Genomic DNA, 13,887 nt, shown 5'->3' on the forward strand with positions numbered 1-13,887 from the left:
TGCCATTTTGTTATGAAGTTTCTCCCATGCATGTAACCTTCAGAGTGAACAGGCTATGGCAACTTCAAATAAAAATCAGATGAACCAAACCATTCCCAGTTTACACATGAGTGTGTTCTGGGGGAAGGAAACCAGCCTCTAAAAGGTAATGCTGGCAAAAAATAAAAAATAAAAAAAAAAGTAATGCTGAAATAATAAAATATTTGTTTAAATTATTACTTGCTATGCAAACAATTTTAAGAATTTAATGGAAATTTAAAATAGATGTCTATGGGGAGAAAGGGAAGATGGTGACCTTCAAATAAGTTTCCCCTAATATGGTTTTAACTATTTGTCTTAAAAATTTTTTTCCTTTTATGTAATAGACACATGCATGCATATCTTATGGGGTCATGACCCTACAATATGCATAGTTTCCTTTCCATTTTCACCTTGGCATTTTTATATAGTTGCTTCATGGATTGATTGATTATCTACATATTTATTTGAGACAGAGTCTTGCTCTGTCACCCAGGCTGGAGTGTAGTGGCAGAATCTCAGCTCACTGTAGCCTTGACCTCCTAAGCTCAAGTGCTTCTCCTACCTCAGCCTCCCGAGTAGCTAGGACTACAGGTGCATGCCACCAGGCCTGGCTAATTTTTTATTTTTTGTAGAGATGGAGTCTCGCGATGTTGCCCAGGCTGGTCTCAAATGTCTGGGCTCAAGCAATCCTCACACCTCGGCCTCCTGAAATGCTAGGATTAGAAATGTGAGCCACAAAGTCTGGCTGGATTTTATTGTTTTAATTGCAAGTTGACAATTTATAATTGTATAATTTTATGGGGAACAAGGTGATGTTACAATTTATGCATACAATGTGGAATAATTAAATCAAACTAGTCAACATATCCAGCACCTCAATACTTAATATATTTTGTGGTGAAAACATTAGAAGCTTCATGGATTTTTAAATGAGCCTTGTTCACAGTTGCATAATGTGTGAGCAGTTCGGAGTTGAATAAAATACTCCTCTTCGGAGAGCCAGGTTGTTTCTGTTCATTTCCTATTAGAAACAGTATTTTCATGTTAAATTTAATGATTTCTTGAAGAGAAATGTTTTGGGTGCAAATTAGGGAACAATTTAAGGAAGGAAAGCCAGGATTTAAGGGACTCAGAAAGTGGGCAAAGAAACTTGAAACCATCAAAACAGGGGCCACTGTCAGTTGTTCCCCACCTCCTGGATGTCTCACCTGAGGTCACGTGTGCTCCTGGAGGCTTTGAAGTTTGTTCTGCATCACTTTCACTGCCCTGTGTTAGGTCCACTCAGATGCTGTGGAAAGGTGACTGTGTTTTACCCTTCTCTGTATAGTAAGAGAAGGGTGGGCTCCTCTCTATAATACCCTGATCAGAAAAATCCAAAGTTGCACTTTTCACTTTGCAAAGGGGGTAACTGGCTTCACAGAACCTTTGAATAATGATCACGTTGCACCTGAAGTGTTTTATTCCTGATCACACTGGTGGGACTTCTGCTTGGAAGAGGAGACAGAAACCAGGGGGACTTTAAACCAAAGGTTTTGGTGTCCCAGCTCCCTTGAAGACCCACGGAAAAGCAGTAACATACAGTCACACATCACGGGATTCGGTTTACAACAACTTAGGCAAGTTGCAACAAACAAAACAGCTAGAAAGTAAAGTGACCAACATTTGCCAAGCTTCACAGTCCACTCTGAGGTGGAATCCTAGAATCTTAGCCTTGGAAAGGATACTTCGACCTCTTATCCTGCTGACTGTATACTTTCTGAGGTCTCTTGGCAGATGGGCATATAGAGCCTGTTGAGCTAGAACCTTTCCTGAGACAGGGAGATCACTGCCCCCAGGAGCTACATTGGTTGCTCTAATTGTGGGCAAGTTTTTCTAGTGGCAATGTTATTTGCCGTTCTGGAGCTTCCTCTGGTGGCTCTCCTTCTGCCTGTGGAGTAACACCAAACATACTGATTTTTCTCTATCCATCCTTCAGCTGCTTATGGCTGCGGCTGGGCTTCTCCCAAGCCTGTTCTTGTCCAGCCTGAACATCTTATTTTCTAATTTATTTTTCATTAGACAAAATTCTCAAACCCTTGCCATTCTGGCTAGTCTTCTCTGGACAAAGTCTGGTTTGGCAATGTCTGGCTTAAAGTGTGGTACTCATAATGATGTTTCTGGGGTTAGAACTTGATGAGAAATTCCACTTAAGCTTGGGAGAGCGAAAATAACAGAAAAAAAAATAGACCTACTGATTCAACCCAACATTATCCATTGCCTTCTGAATGATGGGGCCAGTTACTTCTCTGGGTTATTGGGGTGGGTGGAAGGAGGATAATAGAGCCCCAGAAAAGAAGACTTGGGCTTGACTTGCCTTTTCCCAGCACAGAAAACCATCCCCAGTTTACACATGAGTGTGTTCTGGGGGAAGGAAACCGGCCTCTAAAAGGTAATGCTGGCCAAAAAAAAAAAAAAAAAAAGTAATGCTGAAATAATAAAATATTTGTTTTATTTACATGTTATATACATGTGTTCTTGCAGTCCTAGAATATCCAGCAAGGTTCTTAGCGATCACATCTATCAACTTTCTGATGTCACAACCTGCCCAAGATCACAGAGAGATTTAATGACAGGTCCTAAGTCAGAGTCCAAATCTGTATGGTTGTTTCCATCAATTTCTGCTGCTCCCCTCTTCTGCCTGCTCTCAGTCTCTCCCTCTGCATTTCCCCTGAGACCCCTACTCCTAAGTCCCTTTTACTATTCTTACCTGAAAGCTTCCTTTTGAAAATACAAGCACCAAAGTCATAAGATACCTTGGCACCTTTTTTTTTTCCCCATGAGAATCTTTTACACTGTGGTTTGTGAAGGAAGCTGACTTTAACAATCTAGGTGATATGGTGGTTATCAAGAAAGAACAGTGGCTGTGAAGATAATACGTGTCTAAATATGTCAGCAGGTGCAAGAGCTATCTTGTCCCACTGGGGCTACAGGAAATGTATTCACCAAAATGTGCAGGTCACAGATAGGTCAGAGAGATAGCACAGTACAGTACAGGGGTCAAACCAGCCACAGTGTGATTTCTATAGACCTGTGATCTAAGATTACTGGAACAGAAATGCCCATCCTTAGAAAATACCTTAGTGTTCATATGGGCACTCATAGAAAACGCATTTAAACAAAATTTCTGCAGCATCAAGGACTATCTTTAATTTTAGACTCTGGTCTACATACTACCTGTAGACTATTTCTTAGATATTCTAATTTGTTCTTTTGTTTCTGTATGCTTTCATTCACCCACTCGTTCCATAACGACTTTTGAGTGCCTCCTTTATGACAGTGACTCTTTCTTCCCTGCCTCCTCTTTCTGAATTCTACTCTGAATCCTTTAAGATTCGGCTGGAGTCTCACATCTTTTGGGATGCCTTTGTTGTTCATTCCAGCCCACAGACTTCTTCCTCTGCTCTTTATACTTCCTGTACTCTTCATCTACTTTGGATATTTAATGCTCTCATGTGTAGACTTTGCCAACTGGCCTTAACCAACTGGATAAACAAACTGAACATCTCTGTAGCCATTTGCAGCCAACCAAGTTCATGTGCATTTTCTCATTTCATCCTCACAGCATTCAGGTTAGTATTATCATTCTCATTGCAAAAGTAAGAAAGCTGAGAGCTCAGAGATTAAGAAACTTGCTTGTCACACAACTGAAGGTAATGATGCAAGACTCAAAACTCAGGTTGGTTCAACTGACTCTAAATCTTCTGCTTTTTCTCTTTCACCACACTACACTTGTCTAAACTTCCTTTTATTCTCTATTGGGTTTTACATATTATTGGCACTCAACTACATGCTCATCGATTGAATTGCTCTGAAACTTTCTGCTTTAGTTTGAAGGCTATAGAAGGGCATATTCACTTGGAAACCATCAAGGAAATATGGAAACGTCAGATTGTATTATGGCCATTTTTGTTTCTAGTGTTATCTTAGTTGCTTGGGCTGAGCCTTCCAGAAGATAAGGAAGAAGATAAAATCAATACATTGCCATTATAAAGCAGCTTACTACTACACAACTTCAGCTATCATGTCATGTCCCTCATATACCCAGAAGACAAATCAATGTTTGGGGTGGCTGAGGAGTGGGGAGAGTGCAATCAAATTGGCCTAAGCACAACAGATAGATAGCTGACATCTAGCGCAATTCTGTACATTCTACCCAGGTGCCTCAGCATCCACATCAACTCAGCTCAAGGTTGCTATTTAAATTGGGAGTTGGGCTTTGTTTACTTGTTGGTTTGTTTTTCATTTTTTTTTAATGTGGGCTCTGGCAGGTCTCTACTCCAGCATGAGCTTAAGGAATTATTAGTTCCACACACTCTGTCCTATACTTGGTGCCATATTGATCTATTTACATTCCATCTGTGAATAAAGCAGTTTCATGTCTTCCCTTCCTGTTTGTATACCCTTTATTTCCTTATCTTATTGCAGTAGCTAGGACTTCCAGTACGATGTTGAAAAACAGTGATGAGATTGAACATCCTTGCCTTATTCCTGATCTTAGGAGAAAACATCCAGTTTCTCACTATTAAACATGATATTAGCTGCAGGTTCTTTGCAGATGTTCTTCATGAAGTTGATGATGTTTCCCTCTATTTCTAATTTGCTGAGAGTTTTATCATGAATGGGTGTTGGATTTTGTCAATTGCTTTTTTTTTAATCAATTGATATCATCATATGACTTTTTTTCTTTAGCTTATTGATGCCTTGGATTACATTGATTTTTCAAATGTTGAACCAGCCTTGCATACCTGGGATAAATTCTACTTGGTTATGGTGTATAATTCTTTTTATACATCGTTGGATTCTATTTGTTAATATTTTATTGAGGATTCAGATTGATCTACTTAAGCCACAGCCATGAACAAATCACTCTCTTGTTCTGAAGTCTCAATGGTTTCCAAATGCAATCAAATAAAATCCAGATTTTTTAGTCATTCAAAGCCCTCTATAGCCTGGTTTCAATTTACCTTTCAGTGCTTCCCTTCCACTACATTCTGTGAAGTACCTTTATTTCTCTAAGCTTTTTCTATAGTTTCTCACTTTCCTGTGTTTGAATACCCCTATTCCCTTCATCTGCTACTAGGTATAACTTTCAATTTTTTTCTACCCCAATTTTCTAAAATCTTATTTCTCTTCAATATCTAGCTTAAATAATAATAATTCTCCCATACTGGTAACTGTGTCTTTTCTTTTGTCTCTGTCTTCCGAAACACAGTATCTCATATATGAGGCACTTAATGTGCATTTTCTGAAATGAAAGGAACCTGGAATTTAACTTTGGCCTTGTTGATCAGAATATGACTCCAGTCTTTGCTTTTTGATTTTAGATATTGAGATCATCTAGTCCAGTTTTTCAGAGTAGTGATCCTCTCTATAATATCTCAGACAGAAAGACATTTCTGTGATGATATTCACTACTTCAAGATCCATACTGTTGCTGGACTTTGTTAGGTAGTTTATGTGATATATTGAGCCAAACTTGGCCCACCTATGACTTCCATCATTGATACAGTGGTCACTGGAGGAATGAAATGTTTATAGGCAGACAGCCTATAGAGTAGGAAGAATTTAGGCTTTGGCACTGGTCAGTCTTGGGATCAAAGTTTATTCTGCTACTTACTAGCTAGCTGTATTGTCTTAGATGAGTCTGTGCATTTGCCAGAGCCTCCATTTCTCCATCTTAAAAATGGGGATAATACCTTTCTAGGACAGTTAGAATGAATGACAAAATGTATGCATGAAATAATTATGTAGAGCTTCAAGTACAGCTCCTGGAATTAAGAATGTGTTTGACAAATGGTAGCAATTATTGTTAAGCTCCTATAGTGTATGCAGCACTCTATTACGTGTCATGGGGGAATTTATAAACTAATTTATAATACTAATCCTTCCCACTTAAGGAACTTAAGGCTAATTTGAATTGTGTCCCAAATTTGTTGCTTGAGATGAATACGAGGAGAAACGTTCCTTCACTTGCCTACGGGATGAGTTCAGGTTGGCAGGTGAAGGTTGTAACTTCCAATGGAGGCAATGTCACAGTTTCTTGGAATCAGAGCTGGTCTCCTAGAGTTGACTGATATATGATCAGTTCAGTTGAAGTTTCCAGTGGTGGTTTGGGAAGGCCAGACTGTTACTGTGATGTTTGTGTGAGAAGGGAAAAGTGAAACAGACCCTCAGGGTTTAATGGGTGAGCTGAGTGAGCTGTAGACAGTGGGGCAAGAAGGGAAAAAACAAATGAGAATTCCTTAGAACTTTCTTTTCACATCATTAGAAGACTTTGTGGGGACGAGTAACTATTTTCAATGATAACAATTCATAGTGATATCCAAGCCTTTAAAAAACATCAGTACAGTCTTCCCCCTTCCTTCTCACGATCGCACTCTCATTTTATGACTTATGAAGTTAATTGTGTATAGCTCATTTTGGTTGGGCCATGCAATATTTTTTAGCTGTGAACTGGTATTAGGATTAAAACGTCCTGGATACTTTATTACATGTTTTGTGGTCTTAGTGGGCAATTGGTAATAGCTGCTTTGAACATTTTCTAGGCTAACATGCTAGCGGGTGATCTCTATGACATACAACGTTTGGAACTTTGCCACAGGTTTGAATAGATGCAGAACTAGTTCCTGTGGGAATCATCGCTGCTCTTGTTGGCCCACTTTCTTGGTGGAGGTTCAGTGAATTTTCATGCTGGCTCCAATCCTGATTAGACTCCTTAAACTGGCAAAAGAGGACATTAGCCCCCACCCTCCACTTGGCTTATGGCCAAAGCATATCCAGTCTTCCTTTGATAAGAACAATACATTGTGTGAATCTCAAGTTTTTGCCTGATAGTATAACTTCAAACTCTGCAGCTCTATTCTTATCAGAAGCTCATTTTTTTTAAAGAAAAAATGTTCATAGAAGATTGCTTGAAGGATAAGCCATTCATTTCTTTTTCCATATTCTACATGCTATTCTTGGGTCAAGAGGTACCATCAGATGGTTGCAGACTGGACTGAATTGCCTAGGTCTTTCAAATAATTCATTTGATTAATGGAACTTTGACGTGTGTTGTTAGTCTACATTGAGGAACTGAAACCTGCTATTGTATTCATTGTGGGTCTTTATGGAAGGTGGAAGTCATTCCAACCTACTACATTGGGGTAGGGGAAAATTCTGCCTGGTTTCAGTACCAGGACAACTTGGGCTTCACCTAGCATCTGTTGTTATGTTTTAGAAACCAGAAAACTTGTAATCAATATTACCCTCTGTGGATTTGCCACAGGAAGCACACTGTAAAATTTGTGGTCCTCTCTCTCCTTAGTATTGTGTCTTACTCCTTGTTTATCTCTTTTGCCCGCTTTATTTTTCCTTTGGCCCAATTTTCTCATTGAAACAAAACTATAATTGAACTGCATGGAGATCTGCAGCTGCCATGAATTCCTTTATGAACAAGTTAGGGCAAGTCAGAATTTTTAAGAGCCTACTATCCCTTGGTGAAGGTCAGCACAGTATGTGGGAAATTCCAGAGGAGAGAGCAAAGGGGAGTATTTGCCTGAGAGAACAAAGGTCAGCATCTGTTTGCATCTCAGCTTTGCAAAACCCTCTTCTAACCCTTACTGGTCACATGCAATATGCTCAAACCACGAAGTTTGGTTTTTTTAGGAAATTACGGAGGTGTTCCAGAAATGGAAAGTCTGTGCTCACTCTCCAGAAATCCGGTCAGACTTTGTGGGTGATTGGGGTCAGAAAGCCAAACAACGCCCTCTGTCAAGACTCCACAGCCCAGTTAGCTGTACCTTTGGGGAACCAGCAGCTGCTCTGAGCACCCCTCTCCCCTTGCATGGCAGTCTCATGCATCTCTGGCTCGGCTCACATGTGCAGGCCTCCAATTGATTAACTTTATTTCATCCATCAAAAAGACAGGTGGGCCCTCGGTCTTGACACATTCCTGACGAAGAGGTAGAGGTTCTTGGGATGACTCTCAGGAGAAGTCATGGCTTCCTCAAGCCAAGAATGTCTTCTTTGGCTGTGGCCTCTCTCCTTGGCTTCCCCCACTCCCCCGCACTCTGTGCTCTTTGCTCAGCATACAGTGACCTCCCCTCTTTTTGAACATTCAAGTGGTATATGCGTGCTTCAACTCTCAGTTCAAATCCTTTCAGTTCTCTCTACTCCTCCAACAGTTACCCTCTACAGCTAGAATTTCTGCAGCCTTTGGTCTGGAGCATGCTTAGCCCTTAAATTCTGCTGTCCCTGTGACTAGGACATTTTATTTGTCTGTGGTTCCTCTCCAACTAGATTTTAGTCTTCTGAACGGGAACATGTATATCCTAACCTTAGTCTTTTATTTCTCACAGACATTAACATGATTCTAAGCAACAAGAGTTACTAAAAGTCTCCTTCTATTCCTCTTCTCCATCATCTTCCACCTTTCCATCTTTCTTGCCCCCTCCTCCTGTTGTTCTACACTGTCATCTTCCTATTCCTCCTGCTTTTCCTTATTAGCTGTGTGTGGGACTCAGTATTAATCAGCTTTGCTGTGCTGACAAGTAACCCTCATACTTAAGTGGCTCACAAAACATAGATTTGTTTCTGTTTCATGAATACGCTAGATTAGCTGGGGCCCTGCTCCATGTCTTCTCATCTGGGACCCAGCTGAAGGAGAAGCCCAGATTCAAGACAAGTGATGACCAAGGGAAAGTGTAAGAGAACTGGAAAAAACTTGCATTGTCCCTCATGCTTTTCTCTGTCATTTCTATTCACATCGTATTGGCTCCATTGAGTCTAGTGGCGGAGCCTGACATGGGCAGGGAAGCATACCCTAATTACAGGAAGGTACTCAAGTCACATGGCCATGAGTGTCTTGCAATCATCTCTCAAGAAAGGGAGCCAAGAGTTGGGAACAATGGAAACATTTACTACAGACGACTTCTAGGTGCCTGGCTCTGCTTGGTGCATTACATGAGGCAATGAATGTTCAGTTCCAGGTACAGAAATTTTATGACCCATTTTACCTCTATTCTAGTCCCATTTGAGCCCTATTTTATAATGAGGAAATGGAAACTTAGATAATTTAGGCAGCTTTTGAATGAATGTTTGTATTTCTTTCAGCTTTTCTTGCTGACTGCAAATGCCCAGGTCCCACCAGCATTTCTCTTCTCAAGATAGTGCTCCCTCCCAGTACCGCTCTTAACAGTTTTCCACTGTGATCCTAAGAAAAAAATTCCTCAGTAGGTCTTAGCAGTTATTTATTAACTCTGAGATGAAGAGAGTTATATCATAAACTTCTGGGCAGTGGCTCACACCTTTAATTCCAGCACTTTGGGAAGCTGACAAATTCTAGAAACGCAAGGTCTTGGAATTTTACCTCCCATGTATCCTTTACCAGGAATTTACTGGAGCATGTGCTCCATCAAAACATTTGTGTCTCCTCTGTTCCCAGTGAGAAAGCAGTATGCAGTAGAGGATGAGGGCCACACTCGGAGAATGAATGTAGTGGGTAGTCTGAGAGTGAAAGAGAGCAAAGGCACAGAGCATACCAAGCAGCAGATAGCACTGTTTCCGCTCTTGGGTCCACATGACTTGATGCCAGACATTTTTCCCCCAGTCACATGAACCGATATGTCTTTTCTTGTCTAAGCTAGTTCCAGTTTGATTTGTGTTCCTTGCAACAGAAGGAGTCTTGATCAACTTAATGGATATGACAGTTGCATGGCTTTCTAAAAATACCACTTTTGATTTGGTTATGTTCACATAACTTTTACAAAACAAACAAAATTCCTTCTTTCCTTCCAGAGAATCAACTGAGCACAAAAATGTGCTGGGTACAGTGTTTGATCTGGATAGCAACAATGACAACGGATATCTATAGCAAGTTGTATTTCAATTTTTTTTTCCAAATTTTGCTTAGTGTAAAAAATAACATCATTAAATAAAACTTTTCAAAGAATAAGATTTATCTCTAATTCCATCAATGTATTTTTTTTGCAGTTTCCTGTGTTTTTATCTGCTGTTTCTTCATATGCAAGATAAGGTCTTCCATGGTTGTAATCATGGTGTGCCCCAAATTTGGAACTCTACTTTTTCTCTATTAAATCATAAAATCTTCATTCATCATATTTAATTTCTGTATAATAGGGTTTTTCAACCTCAGCATTATTGACATTTTGGGAGGCTGTCCTATACACTGCAGTATCCTTGGTCACTCCTCATCAAGTGCCAATAGAACTCACCCTCCCCCCAGGCTGGGACAACCAAAAATGTCTTCAGACATTGTCAAATGTCTCTTGGGGGGCAAAGTCATCCTTCACAGAGAACTATTACTATATAGTACTCCTCTGATTTGACACCATAGTTTTTTTTTTTTTTTTAACAAGTCCCCTATTTAAGTTACTTCGAATTTATTGCTGTTACAAATGATGCAGAACTAAAAGTTCTAGGTATACACCTTTTTATAATTCAAAATTGTTCTCTTGAGAATAAATTCAATATGGTCAAGGGGTAGAAACACTTTTGCGGATTTTGATACTCATTGCTAATTTGCTTTTCAAAAGAATCCCACCAATCTTAGTATGAGGAACAATGCAAGAATGTAATAGTTTCCCTGCCATCTTCCCAGTGCATCATCTAAGATGTTGTAATTTCAGCATCATGTGGTGAAAGGAATCTAGAATTTGAAGTCAAACTGGCCTGGATCAAAACCCCACATAAGCACTGATAGCACGTTGGCCTCAGGTAGTTACTTTATCTCTCAGCTCTGATGTTTGTAAGATTGTTTGAACGATCTCTACCATGCAAGGTGGTTGTGCTTAAAAACAACTGTTATTAACTGTCATTATGCATTGCTGTCCTGGATATTCAAAATACCTCTGCCCGTAAGGCAGGCAGTGGAAAATATAATTTCTGTTTTACAAAGGCCGGAGAGAGGAAGGAATTTATCAGAGTCACACAGGAGACCTGGGCTTCCACAGAGCCTGGAGGTTTATTGCGCCAGAGAGGTTGTTTCATTCTAGCCATCTGTATATGCCTCTACCAGGTGCCTGCCCTGCTGGAGGCTGTGGAGGTTGCCAGAGGAAGGGGTAGCAGAGATTACTGTCTGACACATGAAATTACAGGAGCTCCATGCCTGGTACTGCTAAAGATTCCCAGATTCTAGGGATTCTTCTCTGTCCTTCACTCCCAGGACCTCTGTTGTCAGCATGACTGGGCAGCCCTATGCCTGACATATATCCTGATTCCCTTTACTCTCCCCAGTCAGCTCCTAACCAGTACCTTGCTTCTGCTGTCACCCTCCATAGTCCACTCTCCACAAAGCCTCAGCCTTAAACAGTAAATTAGATCATGTTACGCCTCTCCTTGACCCCTATAATGCCTTCCCATTGCACTTAGAATAAATACTAACTACATACCAGGGTCAGCAACTTACCCCAGTGGCTCTCAACCTTATGATGTAGAGTCACCTGGAATTTTTTTTTTTACAGTTTTTAAAAATAACCTTCACTTTTAAAAAGCTAATGTGTGCATTATAGGAAACTGAAAACCACTAGAAGCAAAGAACAAAGCCATCCACAATCACAAGCAATTTAGTTTCACATGTCCTTCTAAGTCCTGTTTGTGTAGATACAACATCCAATTTGATGGACTTGAGATCATATGTTATGTATCATGCCTTTTCACACATCACGAATATTTACCAGTTCAAAATCTTAAAGCCATATGAGTATTCTGATAACCAGCAACACATTACACCAACTTCATCTGTTAGAAAAAATATAATCCTCCCTTTCTTAGGACAAAAATTTCACGGAAGACCCAAATGACAACATGCCTCTAGATAAAAGCATTAGCAGAGTTCTGATTAAAATACTGCATTTTCTTAATGCTCAATTTAAAATGAAACATAAAGCAGCAGAATATACTATGTATAATGTTTCTAAGAGAATTTATCATATCTATACCATTAAAATATTAGCAAGAAGGTATGTTTCCTTCGAATTACTTACTGTATTCCTATAGTACAGCCAAAAGAGTTGCACATATATAATGGCTAGTGTCAAAATGTAAACATAGACACATTTACATACATCTCTCCCTTTATATTTCATTCTGCCCCTCTGCTGCCAACCTAATGAACAAGTCCTGACATACGCTGCTCAGATGTGGTTTAACAATTCCATGTCCAAGATGCATCTTTTCTATCAATTATAACAAAAAATATTAATAAATTGCCTAGTTCACTAGCTCTACTTTTTATCATACATTGTCACCCCAGGACTTTCATAAAGCTCAGATGTTGCAAAATAATAAAACTTGTCCACAACAAACACAGGCACTTTACTGAAAATGCTCATATAGACCTACGGGTATGATTTTAAACCATCTTCTAGATATGGAGATACTAGCAAAGAGCCCTTTCCTTCATCCTTCCTCTTCTCCCTCTCCCACCATCCCAATGACTAAGCATACTACTGTGTTTAGCTCCAAGGGGTGGATTACCAAACTCAATCCCAGAAGACAGGACTTCCTATAAACAAACAAAAGGACATTTATGAAGGGATTGTTTTACGTTAGTCAACTCTATGTATAGTAGTGAGCATTAATAAAATGTACACAAAACGTTAGATTAGAACATGAAAATCTCTTCAGATATGACCAGACTGGCCTAGAACTTCCTTCTCAGGTCTTCTGTCCTTTAACTCACTGAACAAACGTTGAAGCTTCGCTTCCAGAGGTGGTCTAACCATTTCAAAGTCACCTCCAGAAGACATTTATTTTTTATATATATATATTTTTGAGATGGATTCTTGCTCTGTCACCCAGGCTGGAGTGCAATGGTGCAATCTCCGCTCACTGCAACCTCTACCTCCGCCTCCTGGGTTCAAGCGATTCTCCTGCCTCAGCCTCCCAAGTAGGTGGGATTACAGATGCCCGCTACCACTCCCGGCTAATTTTTGTATTTTTAGTAGAGACTGGGTTTCACCACGTTGGTCAGGCTGGTTTCGATCTGACCTCGTGATCCGCCCGCCTCACCCTCCCAAAGTGCTAGGATTACAGGCATAAGCCACCGCGCCCGGCCTATGATTTCTTTTTAAACAAATGAGAATTTACAAGATGTGTGATTTTCTAACTCTGTCATACGTCGGCAACCTCGTCACATCTAGAAAGCCTAGGTGTGGAAAATGTTTTCTTTTAAAAGGTTGGAGGGAAATTGAGAGCAACTTTTTCATGTTATATACACACAGGTTTTCTACAAACGGCCAGTAAACCTTCCCAAAGGGTGGTGGGCATGTCCAGCGGGCCAACTGTGGCCTGTCATCCTACCGTTTCTCTTGCGACATAGAGGTCTGGTAGAACTAACACCAACCCGCGATGGCCACTGATCCTTCTGCTCACCCTCCTCCAGGACTTGGCTCACCTTCTGTGCCGTTAAGGCCTTTGTCGGTTGTCCTCAGGACTCAGTAGGTCTCCTTCAACTGGGACTGAGCGGTCACTGCAGGCCTGGGCTCTATGGGGCTCTGTGGCCTAAAGAGGCCTCCGTAGACCCGCCCCGCCACACCCTAGGGGCCTCCCTGCCGCTGCCATGCTTCCGGCCGGCCACGGCAGCGGCCACTCAAAGGCTCTGCATCCGGGTGGCTTGGCGGGGGTGTCCTCTGGAGATGCAGGGGTCGGCGGGATCGGCTGGGAGAGGCTCCCGCCACCATCAGGTCACCGAGGTGGGTTGAGGAATATGGTCGATGCTCCTTCAAGGCCTGGGTGTGGCCGGTGGGAGCCATAGCAAGGGCTCTGGGGTGTCTGCAGGGCGGAGGCCCCAGTCTGTCCTGGGGCTCCCCCAACTCACCCGTTGGC

General features: G+C 41.0%; 1 long non-coding RNA gene across 1 annotated transcript; it reads right to left on the reverse strand.

Annotated features, from left to right (window-relative positions):
• Positions 1 to 761: 761 nt before the first annotated feature.
• LOC134759710 (uncharacterized) lies at positions 762 to 13,593 on the reverse strand. Its single transcript, XR_010136305.1, has 3 exons — positions 13,457 to 13,593; positions 1,230 to 1,309; positions 762 to 1,042 (listed from the first exon to the last, which is right to left on the reverse strand). It is a non-coding gene; the product is annotated as an uncharacterized LOC134759710 (long non-coding RNA).
• Between the last annotated feature and the right edge of the window lie 294 nt (positions 13,594 to 13,887).

The sequence above is a fragment of the Pongo abelii genome, chromosome 12 (assembly GCF_028885655.2).
Source record: "Pongo abelii isolate AG06213 chromosome 12, NHGRI_mPonAbe1-v2.0_pri, whole genome shotgun sequence".
NCBI classification, from domain to species: domain Eukaryota; kingdom Metazoa; phylum Chordata; class Mammalia; order Primates; family Hominidae; genus Pongo; species Pongo abelii.